General features: G+C 39.3%; 1 protein-coding gene across 6 annotated transcripts in view; it reads right to left on the bottom strand.

Annotated features, from left to right (window-relative positions):
- Window positions 1-17796, bottom strand: part of fgd4a (FYVE, RhoGEF and PH domain containing 4a) — a 94380-nt gene that overhangs the window by 48982 nt on the left and 27602 nt on the right. The window contains exon 1 of one of the 6 annotated variants that reach the window (XM_059335185.1): window positions 12344-12498. The exons of the other annotated variants lie outside the window; for them this stretch is intronic. The gene's annotated coding sequence lies outside the window, so the exon portion shown is untranslated. Of the gene's footprint in view, window positions 1-12343; window positions 12499-17796 lie in introns of those variants that run through there. 6 annotated transcript variants of the gene reach the window in all.

Below are 17796 nucleotides of genomic sequence, written 5' to 3'. Positions count from 1 at the left end.
CGCCGTTTAGGTACCGAAACATGGTACCGTTTGATTTTACTTGAATCGGTACTCGGTAGTACCGACGGAATTCGGTCGGTACCTATAAAAGTACCGAATTCGGTACCCATCCCTAGATATGACTGTCATTAACTTGCATTGTAGCGAAATCCGTGTCAGTTTCACGGAAATTTGTGTGATTCCGTGGCTATTCCACGGATTTCTGTGAGACCAGGTTCCTCAAAACAGGTGGCAAACTGCAGCAAAACCTCCAACGATGGCAGTGAAGGAAAATAAGAATCTAATATAGCTGTTACAGTCACAGCAACCCAATGGAAGCTTTTGCCGCTCCAGAGTATTACATAAGAACAAGGTGGCCACCAATCTGATCCCACTGGTATTTATACAAAGCCGTGAACATAGACTGATAAAAATAAATAAAAACACAGATAAAGGTCAGGTAATGAGCTGTGACAACTATGAAAGAACTGTGTATGTGTATGGACACTGAAAGTGTTGTAAATAAAGCCATTATCACATGAGTGGATCTCTCAGCTGTTGATAGCAGCCCCGTCTCTGTTTACATTCAGGTTCTCTATAGCAACATGAGGGCTGAAAGGGGACCGAGCCACCAAACACCAAAGAGGCCACAACCTGAGTCCGACCTTCAGTCAACACACAATGACCCTGTAGTCTCCACACGCCAACACTTGTAGTTGCTTGTATTTCACATCAGAAGCAACATATGATGCCGTTTACTCTGCATTTAACATTTTCTGTGATTCATTCTTGTGAAATGAATAAAAGTCTTGGGGTCGGGACCCCAATTGGGGTCGCGAGATGATTTCTGGGGGTCGCCAAATCATTTTGGAAGTCAGCTCTGTCTCCACTGTGTTAAGGTGTTCATGTGTTTTAGTCTTTTTGGTCACTTAATGTCTTATGGTCATTGTGTTTTTTTTTTGTCATTTTGTCTTTATTGGTCATTTTGTCTCTTTTTTTGGTCATTTTGTCTCTTTTTTTGGTCATTTTGTGTCTTTTTATGTTATTTTGTGTCTTTTTTTGGTCATTTTGTGTCTTTTTTTTGGTCATTTTGTGTCTTTTTATGTCATTTTGTGTCTTTTTTTGATCATTTTGTGGTCAATTTGTGTCTTTTTTGGTCATTTTGTTTCTTTTTTTGGACATTTTGTGTCTTTTTTAAGTCATTTTGTGTCATTTTTTTGGTCATTTTGTTTCTTTTTTGGGTCATTTTGTGTCTTTTTTTGGTCAATTTGTGTCTTTTCTTTGGTCATTTTGTTTCTCTTTTGGGTCATTTTGTGTCTTTTTTTGGTCAATTTGTGTCTTTTCTTTGGTCATTTTGTGTCTTTTTTTTTGTCAATTTGTGTCTTTTCTTTGGTCATTTTGTGTCTTTTTTTGTGTCTTTTTTGATCATTTTGTGGTCCATTCGTGTCTTTTTTGGTCATTTTGTTTCCTTTTTTTGGTCATTTTGTTTCTTTTTTGGGTGATCTGAACTGTGCGTGTGAGATTCTGTTCAGTGAGCGGGGGTCGCGGACAACATGCATGTTAAACTGCCGCTTGGTGCGGGCCTGGGAACATACAGAGGCTTTTTAGAGCTTTTCAGCTGCTGCTGTGGCCAAAAACGACACTATGAGTTTGGTAAGTGTGAACAAAACCATTTTAACTTGTGCATCTTAAATGCAAACAATGAGATCTGGCAAAATAAGCATTTTTGAGCAAATCCAATGTTCACCTTCTGTTTTAGCTCTTTTTTGGTCTCCACCAACTTCTAATGAAAATAACTGGATCTTAAGCTGCTAAATGCTTCTCTTGTCATGTTTCAGTTTATGGTTGGGTTGGGAATCAGAGTAACTCACGATACGGTACGCTCATGATAACAATTCAATTTAAACTTAAAGGGGCGTTCAAGGGAATTTTCCCAGTCGGGAACTCATTTGTCAGATTATTCCAACAGCTCATGAATGCAGCACAAATGCCCTATCTTGCAATTTTTATGAAAGTGAAAAATTAAACTTGCTACCACCCCAAAACTCTTGGCTTCAACATCTAATGGAGACAGAGAAAACCAAAAACATTTTAACCTCTTCGGCAAAGGTAAGAAAACAACCCAAACAAACCCTACAAGTTATAGTTCAGTTTTTATTTTATATTTGTTATTTGTTATAGTAGTCAACAAATCCATCTCCAAAGAAATTGAGACTCTATCTAAAACATAAATAAAACAAAATGTGATAAATTGCTAATCCATTGTAATATATATTAAACTGAAAACTTTACAAGGAAAATATATTTAATGTTTAAATTGAAAAACTTTAGCTTTTTATGTAAATATACATACTGAATTGGAAATTTAAAGCCTTGTTTTTATTATTCATGTTTTACACAGTGTCCCAACTTTGTTTTTTATAGTCAATGCAGCTGATAAAGTTTATTCTTTAACTATTAAAGCACATCAGGCTTCTTCATTACTATCATTTTTGGCTTTGTAGTTAAATTTCTAACCATCCTGCTGCTGTAAAAACTCAATAGACACCAAATGTCTGCGGCTGAAATCAGCATACCTTTAACACAGACTCATTCACCTTTCCACAGGTACATGTCATTAGTAATTAACTTCAGGGTTTCCACAGCAGACACGCTGCATGCTTGAAATGTTTTTAAAGTGGCTGCACCCACACTGATGCATCAACATGACTCGTAGCACCTGAGTGTGTGGCTTTCTGTGTTAAAACCAGCGCTTCCTCCAGGTTTTTCTCAGCGGTTTACAGACAGCTCATAACTGAAACCAAAACAAACTGTACTTTCTTAATATTTTTTCCCCAAATGTTTGAGCTGCTCAACAAAAGAAAATATCCGTACTGTACCTGTGAACACTCCTCTCCAGTACGGCTGGGGTTTCCCCATTCTGTCAAGCACACGAGGATAGTACATCTCAGAATGTCTCTTCAGCTCAGTTTTATCTGCATCAATAAGGAAATTACAACCCTTTTTCTTCCGACACGAGCTTCCCTGTCGCCTGGTTACTTCATGTGTGTATTTACCCATCAAACCCTCGGGAATACCTGCCCCGTCACTGTACAAACCGGTTCCCTGGAAACCAGAGTCACCAGGCAGGTGTGGGAGAGAGTGGGAGGAAGGGAGGAGGAGGGTGAAGTCAAGTTGTCCTTCAAGATGAAGTGATTCACGGTCACTTTTAACCATTTCCATAATGATGTCTTTGAGGGTTAGCCAGCAGCACTCAAGGACAAATGCACCCCCCCCCCATGGTGGGAGGAGAGAGTGAGAAGAAGAGTGAAACCAATAGATGGGGTGGAAACACTGTAAATCACCGATGAGGGAAGGTAGAGAAAGGAAGGGGGAGGATTGTGTAGATGGGGAAGTGAGAAAGATTAAAATTAACCAGCCATAACAGTTAATATTTAACTTCCTGCAGTCCTGCCAAACAGTCTAACAACCCCTTATTAAACACATTTTCTACAGTGATGAACCACCTTATCTATCTTCTGCTCCTGTGCCACTGCATCCACCCGAACTCTATTTTCTCACACACTGCAAAAAAGCCAGCTTGTATTTTTTGGCCTAAAACAGGGATTTAAGATGGTAAAACTTGGAAATATAAATTACTGACATTTAGGGCAATAATGTAAGTTAGCACAACAAAGGAAGCCAGTTGTCTGCTCAAAAACAAGTTTGTGAGTTGTTGTTAATTATATCTTTAAGTTGGGGTTCACAACAAGGGACAATAGCTAATAGCTGATATACTGCAGCTGAAATGAATGAGATTCTGAAATTAAAAAAAACCTAAAGGGAGCCTGCACTTATCATCCAATAATGATGAGAAATAGATACTATTAAATATGAAAAAGAGACATTTTCTGCCCATAAGAACACAAGAATGCAAAGTAACCTTATCCTCATCTGCATGTCTGCCCTACATCGAGATAACTACTATTCAAATGTAACTCATAAATAATGGAAAGCAGAGAATGTATTAACATGCCAAGTCACACCCCTTTAATCATGCCGGGGTTCTTGGTGATAATGTGTGTGTGTGTGTGTGTGTGTGTGTGTGTGTGTGAGCACATGTCTGAGGTTTTCATGCTTGACACACTAGAGATTGGCTCTTGAATGAGACCAGATGCACCTGTCTCCCTTCTCTCTTGTCCTTCCGTAATGGACAATTACCAAAGAGTTATGGTTTTCTGCCAGAAACATAATAGAGTGAAAATTAAAAGGCCTTGTACTGCCTTTATGTGGTCAAGGCAGCCAGATGAGGCCCCCATCTCCAGCTCATCATGGAGTAAACATGGACATATGATGCAGTTTACTCTGCATTAAACATTTTCTGTGATTAATACTTGTAAAACGAATAAACCAATTAGCAAAGTCTTTAAAGTATATTCACCATGGTCTAGTGCAGTGGTTCCCATCTGGCAAATAAGATGCCAATTCTACTCTTCTGTTCTGGTCTCCAATAACTGCACTGTAATAAATTATTCTGTAGTCATTTCATTTTACTTAATATATTTGATAAAATGTATTAAATATAAATGCGTCCTTGATTTTTAGGCAGTTGTTTAAGTAACTTTGATATAAAAACGTTTGAGATAGAATCTACTTATTTTGATCACATTAAATATAATCTTTATGTGTATGTAATTCTAAATCAAGAGAATTTTCAATGAATCCAACACAATATAATTAGTCTGTTTTTAATTGACAGGCACTTCCTGTTAAGTTGTTATTAACTCAACTTGTAACGTAGTTAGATTTCATTAATAATATTGTGTGCAATCTGTTGTTTATCTTTTTTTACAGTGTAATTGTGATGCAATTTGACAGTGTTTTGTGTAATTTCTACAGACATATTTTACAGTGTGCGTGGCATCTGATATCCAGAGTATTTTTTAATATTCAGTTATGGTCACCCTTCCCTAGATGATGATTATCACATCAGTGACAACCAGGAACCATCCATCTTTCTTCCTCTCTGTGAAGTAAGAACAGGAAGTGTTTAACAGGTCCAGGATCACAGCACGCTCAGTCCCCCTCTTGGCCTGACCTCATTAGCCATGGGCCAGAGAGCATGTTCAGATCATTGCTAAAAGCTTATTTTTACATGCTGGGGCAGTAGGGAGCACGCTGGGAATCAGAAAGTAGATGGACAGTGTCTGTACATGATGTACAAATTTTATGTGGCACATGTTAAGGTTAGTGGAATGTGAGGAAGAACGAAGGAGGTAAAGCATGTAGAGGGAGCTGCCGGTATTTTACCATACATAATACAAAAAGTTTTTTTACAGTGCGCATTTAGTTCCATAACTAATGTAAGCAAAATGTTGAGCATATTTGTAAAAAAAAAAAAGATATGGTTATTAACAGAGAGAAAAGACATTGAGATCCAAACAACAGTGTAGATCAGTAGTTCTCAACCTTTTTGAGTCGCGACCCCCAATTTAATATGCATGTTGTCCGTGACCCCCGCTCACTGAACAGAATCTCACACGCACAGTTCAGATCATACAAACTCAATTGATACGACGGATTTTGGACAAATAATGAAGCAGACAACAACTAAAACATCTCCCTGACCAAAATGACCAAAAACATTACATAAAATTAAGCAAAAAAGGACTCAAATTGACCACAAAATGAGAAAAAATTACCACAAATTGACCAAAAAAGACACAAAATGGCCCTAAAAAGAAACATAATAACCAAAAAAAGACACAAAATTACAAAAAAGACATAAAATGACCAAAAAAAAAGGAAACAAAATGCCCAAAAAAGACACAAATTGACCACAAAATTATCATAAAAGACACAAAATTACCAAAAAAGACAAAATTACCAAAAAAGACACAATATGACCAAAGAAAGACACAAAATGACCAGAAAAGACACAAAATGACCAAAAAAGACACAAAATGACTAAAAATAAAACACAATGACCCAAAACAGACATGAAATGACCCAAAAAGACTAAAACACATGAACACATGAACACTGATTTGGCGACCCCCAGAAATCATCTCGCGACCCCAATTGGGGTCGGGACCCCAACGTTGAGAATAGCTGGTGTAGTGGACTCTGATCACTGAGAAAGGATCGATTGTTGACATTAGACTATGTGATAACATCTACACTCATTCTCTCCTCCTCTATCTCTCTTACTTTCTCTTTTTTCACTGAGCCTTTGTTTCTTTTCTCTACAAGCCTGTTGTCTCTTTCTTTATCACCTTCTTTTTCCCTCTACTGCCACTACTACCTCCTCCAAATTCCCCTGTGACCCGCCTGTCTACCTTGGAAAACAGATCACAGCTGCTGGACTGGAGCTCCCAAATGTGTCAATCAATATCCTGTCCACCCAATCACCACGTCTGACTGAGCCCCAGCAGGCCAGTCTGTTCATAAATGAACAACAGTGCTTATTCACAGCACGCTCTTTCATGATAAGACTGAACCAAATGGATTTGACATGTCTCACATATTAAGTGCAGATATGTGGAAGTGACGTATATCCAGCACAAAAGACTATTATTCTGTTTGTCCCTTAAAAAAAAAAAAAATCTGAATATGTTGAGAAAAAGCAATAAACTACAGTCAGAGTGCACCAGCTGCACGCTGATATTTGTAATAAATCAGTGAAGTGTTGCCCCAAGGGAATGTCTTCTTATAATCCAGTTTCCATTCAGTCTAACCCATTTTTAAGCAAAATGTTTACAGAGATAACCATTCAAATTTCCATCCACTCTGCAAAAGTAAAAGACTTCCTGAACTTTGAATATATCTCCATCTCCCAAAATAACCCTATGAGAAATTCTCACAATCCGATGCCCATGAGTAAGCTGTTCTTACTCATCTGATGCTGGCTACAACTCATGCTGTCGAATGATGAATGCAGAGAAATGTGCTTTGTAATACTCTAATGCACGAGTAAGAGGGATAGAGCAACAACAGAGGCCCTGTGCACAAGAGTGACAGCATGTGGCATTTGTGAAAGGTCGTGGTGGACGGATATTTTGTCAACAACATTTCATAAGCTGATTGCTAACTGTTACGCAGTGTCTCTTTGCAGGGATGATTATGCCAAAATCATAATTCTGTTTGTCCTGAAAATGCAGTAAAAACTGAAAAGTAACAGAACTTTATTGACCTTTAGCTTAGCCCAGCGATTGTGCAGGATTTCAGCACGTTAAAGTGATGTTCATGGGGCTTTAGTGACAACAATACTCGATGTAACAAACAGTTTGATGTTTGTGTCAAAAACCAAGAAATACAAGAGCAAAAAAGTGTAAGAAATGAGACCTTTTTCTGCTCTGATGCAACCTGCAAAGGTTAGCATGTCCTGCTAACTAGCTAACCACCAACGAAAGTAGTATTTCTTACTTTGTGGGATTAGAAGTTTGCAGGAAAATGAAAAGCTCAGTTTATCGTCACATATTGGCATTATTGTTAGCTACAATCTCCTGCTCTTTTTTGGGGAAAAAACTTCAACAAAACTTGTTTTCTGAGATAGCTATGTTTGCCTAGTTTAACCGTTAATAGGACACTCATTGAAATACTTGCAAATTCCAAATTTCAACCCTAGAAAATATTGGAGGATATTACGTACAGCCAGAATGTATAAAAAAAACATACAAAAATAATATTTTGAGGGAAAAGTTTACAAGATTAAAGTGGCAAATCTACGAGGAAAAAATGTGTAGATTTATGAGATTTAAAGTGGTGAATCTGCGAGAAAAAAGTTGCTTTTTTCCCACTTTTTTCTCGTGAATCTGCGGGTTTTTTTCTTGTAGATTTGCCACTTTAATCTAGTAAATTTGCAACTTTTTTCTCGAAATATTACCTGAAGTTACCAAATATAGTTCTTTGCCTGATAAAGGGTTAACATTCTTATCCTTAAAGCTTGTTGTAACATTTGAATTGAAGCCTCGAATTTGGAATTTTGGCTCTCACTATCTTGATCTTTTGGAAGTTACCATTTTTGACAAGAGGGTGAAGCTTGGGAGGAAACACATGAACACCCCTCTATCGTGATGACATGTCTTCATTGAACTAACTTGTCAATAGCCACACTGTTAAGCATATCCTGTCATGCTGTATTGCAAAAACGACTGAGACTATAAACTCACTGAGAAATGTTTACAGAGACTTTTACTTGGTTAAATAAAGGATATATATATATATATATATATAAATCATGTGAAAGATTTTCTTATAGACTTCTACACAATCGGACTTCCTTTGGCAACCAGTAGAGTCGCCCCCTGCTGGCCCTCAGAAAGAATGCAAGTTTAAGGCTTCGCTTTTCAGACCCGGAGGTTACATCCAGGCCCACTTCTTTTATATAGTCTATGCTTAAAACAATAAAAGTCAGTTGGAGATGACATTTTCAACCTACTCAACGAGCTTGTGCTTGCTTAATTAGCTAGCTAGCTAAAGCTTCTGGGGGACAGTTAAACATGTTGGCCGATAACAAGTGAAAAGCTTGCTTTTGTCTAACTCTGTCTGAATTCAAGGACCTATTGCTTCTAAAAATCAATTATTAATTTTGAGCAGTAAATCTGCAGAGAATTGAAAGCTTGACAAGCAAAGCAAGAGTAACAAAGGAGGTCGGTGCTGAGCGAACAGTCAATTTATTCAACACATCACAATTCAAATGAAAATACTCCTGATGAATTCTTTATTTCGATCCGTCTTAGATGTCTCTTTGTTTATCTCCCTCTATTGATTCCAGTGCATTGAGGAAACAGTAAGCGGAGATTCATTAATGCTAAACAGATTTGACCCAATGCATTATGGATGAAGTAAATAGATGCTGAATATAATGCCAATCAAACAGTGTGGGTTAAAAACTTGTGGCTCAAACAGGATCATTGTACTCAGTATGAATGAGCCTCTCTCACTGGAGGCACTGGAGCCCATATTCTCAGCGCAGAGCTGGAATGCACAGAAAAACCCTGCAATCCTGAGAGCAAGCCTGCAGGCGAGCCTGCAGCCAAGTTTGGGACGCTAATGAGGCTGAGAGAGAAAAGAGAAACTAACACTAACATTAAAAAATGACACCAACTTCCTCTTTAACAGTTCATGCTTGAACTAGAATTATGTTCTCTGTTCCTCATTTTTTGTCACCATGCTTCTCAAAAATCATCTCTTAAGCCAGATCGGCACTCTCCATATTTAAACCCACAGTGCACATAAAATGAGTCACCTGCTTTCCTGTAGGTCTGCATTCACACACATGCACGCACACACACACACACACACACACACGGCACTTAATCTGACACATCCTGGAGGAATTAAGTGTCAAACAGTATCAGCATTTCTGGTCTGTGTCATGGGAGGCTCAGCAGAAAGACAAACCACGTTACACAGAGAGGACAAAATGACAAGATTATCGGTTGCCACAAACCAAACCGGTGATGTCTGTGCAGGGCAATGACACAGCATTTTTACTTTTTTTACATTACGAGACAGAAGAGAAATAAACAACATAATCCAAGAGGGAAAGGGGAGAGAGGCAGCAGGGGAAGGTGAGGGGGATGAATTTGTGATGATTAAGCTGCGGGTGCTGTCAGAGCATGGCACTGAGTCAGATACTGGGCAGGGCTTGACTTAAATCCATTCGTATTATGCATGAAGTCACCCTCACACACAAATACCTGCTAAAAAATATGTAAGAACGAGCCATAATGTGAGGAAGAAACACACTGTTATGTTCATGTCCTTGCATGTACATTGGTATTCACTGTGATAAGGCTGTTTGTGCTCCTTCCTCCTTTTAGCTTCTCTTTTGAAACAACATGGTCTCTCCTTTTAAATCCTATTTCTGGTCACATCACGTACCTGGCCTCTGCCACCTTTATGATAAGTTATTTTTAGGGGTGCACAGATTGAAATTTTCTGGACGATCACCGATCACCGATTTTTAAAAAGCCTGACCTGCCGATTCCGATTTTGGCCGATACCTATTTTTTTATAACTCACAGCATACACCTTCAATGTTTGAATCTTATTATATTGAAAAACAATAACACAGCAGTATTTTTCTTTAACAAATAAAGGAAATCACAATGTCTGAGGTAGTTAATAAAATATTGAACTTAAAATAAATAGCAACAATTTACAGGTCAAACTAACAAAAGAACTGCAACCATAAATAAAGTGTTTTTTGTTCTGTACAACATACAGACAACTAGGGAGGGCATCGATTTTCGAATATTCAAATAGTCATTAAATCATAAATAATCGAATAGTTCATCATATCTGGAAGAAAAAAAAGTTGTATTACTGGTGCCTTCCACACGGGGGCAGCGTAACATTTGATGATACAGTGTGGCGGCTAGATGCCAAACTGTAGAAGAAGAAACAAACAGGGAAGAGGGTTTTCCACGGCAGTCTATGGGCGGGACAAACAGATCGCTAAGTGAACACCTGCGCAGCAGCACATACACACTGTACTGCGACAGAGCTAACTGTAGCTAACCTCGTTAGCGGCTCGTTAAGAAGAGTAAGCAGCAGTCGCTGGATATGTCTCCAGTCGCTTTCTTGAAAAATAGTTGCTAAGGTGAAAAAGTTGCTGAATTTAGCAACAAAGTTGGGAGCACTGCTTCGCCGGTGGGGGGTTATTATCGAGGTAGATAAGATGCTAGATAAGATCAGTTTGACGTAAAGGAATCGGCCGATCGCCCATCTCGCAAAATCAAGGAAATCAGCGCCGATCAATCGGTGCACCCCTAGTTATTTTCCCCCTGAGCCTTGATACTTCGAGCTTAGACGTAACCTCTGTTCCTCAGTTATATTTCCACTTCAATTGACAAAAAAGAGGGTGAAGAGAGAGGTGATGAAGAGGACATGTTGCAAGTCATCAAACCTTTAAATCTGCATGTGCCTTTGCCCACCCACTCGCCAGAGTCTGCTTATTTAAACATCTTACAGTAGAATCCAGGCTCACTACCTTGTAGAATTGATTCATTTTCTTTACAGAAAACTGTAAAACTGTCTCGGGAGCAATCAGGTCTTTCAGTCTTGACAACTTTTACAGTAAAAACAGCTAGACTCTCCATTTAATCCCTTTTATATTTGAGTCACAGAAGGATCACCTCTTCCTAACATCCCTCTATTTCCACCTGAGCTCCTGGATTTGTTGCAGAGACTTTCTTGATCCTGGAGGAACCCCCCTCAGTGGGATCCCACACAGACCCAGCAAGGAGCCTTGTTAGTATAAGGATGGATGGAGGGTTTGCCTGCATGGCAGCACTAGCTGCAGGATTTGGTACCACACCTGCCACTGCCTGCCTGAATAGAAAGCCAAGAGCAGAAGAAGCACTACAGAAAATATATTGCTGCAGATAAAGTTAATGGTTTCAACTGCAGAGATAGCTAGCCAAATGAGTTCTAGCGAGAGCACGCAGCGGGGAGATGAAGGGAGAAGATTTAGCATGAGGGATTTTTTCTATTTTATTTCTCTGATAATAAAAAAAAGTAATTATTGCAACAATTTATTATTTCATCAATACTATTTACAAAGCTTTTTTCCCTTGGTGAAGACAGGAATCAGCAGCTAGAAGCAGTCGGGATTACATGTATCATCAAGAGATTGTATTACAGCTGTAATGACAAGGTGACTTTAAATCATAGTTTTGTTTGCAGACGCTTCAGGAACCCACAGTGTACACACACACACACACACACACACACACACACACACACACACGCACACACATACAAGCATCAGCACCCACACACTTGCATATTTTCCCACAGCTCACTGTGGACAGCTGAGGCCGATTATGGCAATCATGGCAAACAGAGTTAACTGAAATCAACAGCAGTAGCCTTGGCGTGCACTATAATGCGTGTTCTTGTGTGTGAGTTGCAGATGTGAAGTGTCTATCTTCAGACAGCCTGCAGCTGAGACGCTGAGTAAACAACGCCTTAAAGAAAATTAATAGTCCCCTCCAGCCAATACAGCTCCCACTGCTTAGAGTACCCACAGATCTCGATTACACACACAGAGTTCAGACACACACACACAGCCACTGCTACCACACTAAGCTACAGCACCCGTCAGAGGAACATCCTGTGGTGAGATCCAGGGTTTTATCTTTTGTGATGTGTGCTCCCGTCTTTGTTAACCATCAGCCTCAGCAGGCGACTTGTGTCTCTGTAGAACAGCAAACGGCGTTTCGGTGTCTCTGTGGTCATGAACCACCCACATTTTATCTATCAGCTCTGTTAACCCAACACCCCACGGCTGCATTGTGCACTCGATGCATGCAGCGCTCTGGTGCTGACTGGTAAACCAAAATAAAATAAAAAAAAGACACTGAGAAGCACTGACCTGAGTGTCCTGCTGAGAGCAGCGAGGTGGAGTCCAGTGACGGAATTAAAATCCACTGCTAGACTGAAGTGAAAAGCCCTCTCTCCTTCCTCTCTCTCTCTCTCTCTTTCTGCGCTCTGTCGCTCGCACCAGCAGGTTCAGGCTCGTGTTAAACTGCTGCCTCGCTGCATTGGTCGCATCCTCCCTTCCTTCCCTCTCTCTCTCTCTCTCTCTCTCTCTCTCTCTCTGTCTCACACACACATACTTGCACGCTCAGTGACAGACCGGCTCGCCCTTTCACTCAACCTCCCGTCTCGCGTTCTCAGATGCTATCCTTCTTCTTTTACCCTTTCCTCATTCCTCTCTATGGCGAGTGAAGATAATCACATTCCAGCGGAGATGGGGCATATGGCGGGGGAGCAACACTCAGCCCCGGAGTAAAGCCCCCTCTGTGTGTGAGTGTGTGTCGCATGGACAATCAGCCCCATTGTGTTGGGTGAGGGGAGGGCCAGTGAGAGGGGAAGAAGCCAATGGCCGTACTCATCTGCTGCCCCTGCTGCTGCTGGTGGCTACAGCAGATATAGGTGCTGAGCGTGACACAAAACAACCCCCTCCAGGAAGAGAGGCAGGGGGAGACAGAAAAAAAAGGCAGGGCATCTGGAGAGAGACAGAGATGATAAGAAGTGATGTGTGTGTGTGCTGTGAAATAGAAGCCTGAAGTAAAGGTTTACAAAATCTCAGTTATCATTTGTCATCTTTGTATCTTTCAGTGGTTTGTGTGAGGTGCTTTGAACTCCTTTCTTCTCAGGTTCACACTGAGTAGCACAGTGGAGGTTGGAGGTAGTGGGAGATGTGGGAATGAAGGCCACCCACTCTTTTCCCATGACAACCACACAGTGGTTACACACTCCTTAGCGGAGTCACATGGCAGAATATTTACAAAAAGAACCAGATATTTGGATACTGCTTCAATCCAGAGCTGTCTGTATAGGTCTTTTCAGGGCAGGTTCAAGTCAATTACCAAGTCAAGTGAATCCAGAGGGAAAACACAGGTTGCAGAAATTTGTACTTTAAAGGGAAACCCATTTAAGTGTCTAGTCCTTTAGGGCAGCTATTCTCAACCTTGGGGTCCCGACCCCAATTGGGGTCGCGAGATGATTTCTGGGGGTCGCCAAATCATTTAGGAAGTCAGCTCTGTCTCCACTGTGTTAAAGTGTTCATGTGTTAATGTGTTTTAGTCTTTTTGGTCATTTTATGTCTTTTTTGGTCATTTTGTGTCTTTTACTGGTAATTTTGTGTCTTTTTTTGGTCATTTTATGTCTTTTTTGGTAATTTTGTATCTTTTTTTGATCATTTTGTGTCTTTCTTGGTCATTTTGTGTCTTTTGTTGGTAATTTTGTGTCTTTTCTGGTCATTTTGTGTCTTTTGTTGGTAATTTTGTGTCTTTTCTGGTCATTTTGTGTCTTTAGTTGGTAATTTTGTGTCTTTTGTTGGTAATTTTGTGTCTTTTTTGATCATTTTGTCGTCAGTTTGTGTCTTTTTTTAGACATTTTGTGTCTTTTTTTGTTCATTCTGTGGTCAATTTGTGTTTCCTTTGGTCATTTTGTTTCTTTTTTTTGGTCATTTTGTGTCTTTTTTTAGACATTTTGTGTCATTTTTTTGTATTTTGTTTCTTTTTTGGGTCATTTTGCGCTTCATCATTTGTCCAAAATTTGTTGTATCAACTGAGTTTGTATGATCTCAACTGTGCATGGAGATTCTGTTTAGTGAGCGGGGGTCGCAGACAACATGGGGTCGCGACTCAAAAAGGTTGAGAATAGCTGCTTTAGGGCAAGTCCAAGTTAACAGTCTTCATTCAAGGAACAGTGTGTAGGATTTAGGGATCTATTGGCAGAAATATAATATAAAATACATTTTGTTTTTATTTGTGCATAACCACCCGAAGCTATGATTTTTGGTGTTTTAATTTTAGTTTAGGATTAGCCCTTGGGCCTGAACAGTGAAACCAATGTGGAAATCCTTAAACCTGCATTCTTTCTAATGGCCAGCAGGGGGCAACTACACTGGTTGCCAAAAATAAGTCCAATTTTATGTAATTCAATAGGAATATGACCTGAATTCTGACTTGATTTACTGCCTCAGTAAGCAGTTTCATAATGAGTTTCTGGTCTAAATAGCTATTTTAAAGTCTTTAATACAGCACAATGTTAATTTTGTAAATGATGATATAGCAGGCTATGCTTTAGGATCACTTTAACAATGTTCATTGTGACATTTTGGTCACTTAAAAATGCTTTGTTCAACGTTAAATTAAACAAAAAAAGTAACTCTAAGGAGTCACAAAAAAGAAACGTGACAGAACTGTATTTTGGGATTTTGTTTCCACCCGTCCAATAAATTGACGCACAGCTCACTGCCCCGGAGCAGGTTAGTTCAGTATAAGTTACCATGGTTACTGAGCGGCGAGTCACATAAGCCACTTTTTGATGAAACACATCTCTCATTTAAATTAGCAAGACTTATCAAAATAAGCCAGGCTTTTCCTTAATCCACATTGAGAGACAGACAAAACAAACACTGGCTCTAGAGAGGTTCTTTCACTTTTTATTTTACCTGAAGGCCACTGTAGATTCTTTACATGCTTTAGACAAATGAGTTGCAATCTGCAACTAAAAAAATGCCACTAAATCCTACACACTGAACCCTTAATATGGACATTTTGCTTTCAAAGCTGTATTAAGCAGCTGTCAAGTCCAGTTCAAGCCCTAAGGCTTAAGTCTGAGTCAAGTTCAAGTCTCAAAGTTACAGGTCTTGTGAATGTCTCCATTTAAGGAACTAACACAATTGTTTTAAGCTTGATAAGATTGCATGTGTTTTCCCCCACATTTTGAGTCTCGAGGTTATTTCATAAGCAGAAGTAGTCAGACAATGTCGCCAACCTTAGACAAAGAGAGTCTTCTCATAAATAGATGCAGTGTAATGCTATTTTCACTTCATACTGCTCTCATCATCAGAATACAGCAGACTACACAGCAGAAAGGTCTTTGTTGTGGTTGGCTCGAGTGGCTAACGTGTTGACATGATGAGGAAGAGCACACACTCTTCATACTGTCAAACTGTGAAAATGACCTCCAGGCCTCAATAAGTGTTACTGTTGCACACAGAGAGAAGTGTTGCTTTCACAAGTTGTGTGAAGAAACATGCTGATCACAATGTACACACAAATTCACACACAGTCACACCTCGGGCACTCGCCTGTACATTTCTTTTTTAATCCAGACTGTCAGCCGTCACAGTCCTGACCTCTTTTCTATTCTCCTCTCTGCCGTTGCATCTATTCATGTGCATTTTTGTTCCCTTTTCACCTTAATCTTCTTTTCAAATCTCACTTCCTGTGTTTTACCACGGCTGTAAATGTAGCATGGGGATGATGATTCTCTGTATAATGACCCAACACTCACTTAAATGTTAACCCTTTATAACCGGACATGGATGGTCATTAAAATGAAAACCTTTCAGCAGTTACATGAAACCACCAGCTCACAGTTGACATACTATATGCACACACTATTAGTCCCACATGCACCTTGATACACGCTGTGAGTCTGTGCAGGCCTCATTACACAGCACAGTGATTAGTGACCGGAAGAGCAAGAGAGTCAATAACTGCATCCAGACGTCACTATCACCAGCGCTATGTGTGCTGCCTGCGTGTCTCTGTGGACTGTGAGTGTGTTTGGAAACCACATGCAGGAAATCAGGGTGTTACAGAAATAAGTGTGCTCAGTTTCTCACTGGCCATTTCCTGCAGAGCCATTACCACACACAGGTCAGACTGCTGCTCTCAGGTCAGACAGCCTGCAGCCGTCCACGCACATGACATGCCCGCGCATTCACACACTTACACAACTGAATATACTGAGCTGCCCTCCAAACACACTACTGCATTATGCCGTTCGTTAGCCACGAGCTAACATTAGCTAACAATTAAAGTTGTTTTAATCACAAAAAGCTACTTACTCTCTGTCGCTAAACACATGCAGCTTTCAAAATAAGAGCACAGTGTGTTAACAGAATCCACCACAGAACTTACAAGAAGACTGTCAAAATAAGATGTCTTAAATAAAACATACAACCTTTATTCTCCTTTACAAAATGTTATTAAAATATGCCCCCGAAATCCCTAAATGGTTATTTTTATTATTTGCTCATAATCAAGAGTCAAGAGTACATTTTTTTGTATTTGGTTAAGTATTACGTAAAATCGCCCAGCCCTAACTCATAACAACAAACAGTTTTTGTGTTTTTTCATGGTAAGCACAGACATGTATGGTATGTCATATTTAGTTCTTTTGTAATGTTCGTTATTCTTTTCTCAAATATATTTATTTCAGAAAAAGATTGGCCTATTTTATTTCATAGGCTATTGCTATTTAATATATTTTTTTATTTAAATATGCACTTTAAGAAGCTTTGATTTAAAAAATAAAGGTACTCCTGTTATTATACAGTATTTATGTTCACTTAAATAAACGGTTTCAATAAAACTACTTGTGACATGTCATATTTGGCTTTGACTTTGACTGAACATTTGCTCTCACTTTGCGATAAAAAAAACGGGATATATATCATATATCGATATTCAGCCTAAATATATTGGGATATGGCTTTTGGTCCATATAGCCCAGCCCTAACCAGTGCGCACATCTTTTTCTCTTTTGACAGAGGCTTTCCTGGACTTAGTAAGTGTATAAATCATAATCCCTTACATCACCAATTGACAAAGGAATCAAATAACTGTAGTGAACTACTAGATAAAGATTTACTGTCCACACAGTTAATTAGGGATAGCAATTGATAAAATTTTATTGATACTAATCCCATCATCGATTCTGGTTATCGGCCTGATCCTTTATTGATCCCCTTACGGATTCCTGATCCATATTCTTTGTGGGGGAAAAAAGTAGGCCTGCACAGGTTTTCAGCATCAACACAACTACTTTACTATCTGTCAGTCTGAACACAGTGCTGATGAAATGAGAGAATATCTATAGTACACTACAAAAAAAGAAAATTTGGGTGAACTCACAATTTCAAGGCAACAAACTTCGATAAAATTTTAAGTTGGACAATTAAACAAAATATTTTAAGTTTTGTTTTTGAGTTTCCTCAACTCTGAATTTCTCTGGCACGATTATAACGCCGCTATTAAATGTCAGCTAATGTTGTGACCAAAATTTTGAGTTAGCATTGATACGCTAATGGCTACTCTTGTAGCTGTAACAAGCAGTGCAGCTAGCATCAGTTAGCCGCTAGCATCAGTTAGCCGCTAGCTTTCGCTAATGACCGAATTTCACAACAAAGAAATAAGAGTTAGCAGAACTATTGTCCCTTGTTGTGAACCCCAACTTAAAGATATAAGTAACAACAACTCACCAACTTGTTTTTGAGCAGACAACTGGCTTCCTTTGTTG

The sequence above is a fragment of the Centropristis striata genome, chromosome 6 (genome assembly GCF_030273125.1).
Source record: "Centropristis striata isolate RG_2023a ecotype Rhode Island chromosome 6, C.striata_1.0, whole genome shotgun sequence".
Classification (NCBI taxonomy): domain Eukaryota; kingdom Metazoa; phylum Chordata; class Actinopteri; order Perciformes; family Serranidae; genus Centropristis; species Centropristis striata.
The sequence above is the reverse complement of the archived record's forward strand: the minus strand, read 5'-3'. Positions and strand labels throughout refer to the sequence as shown.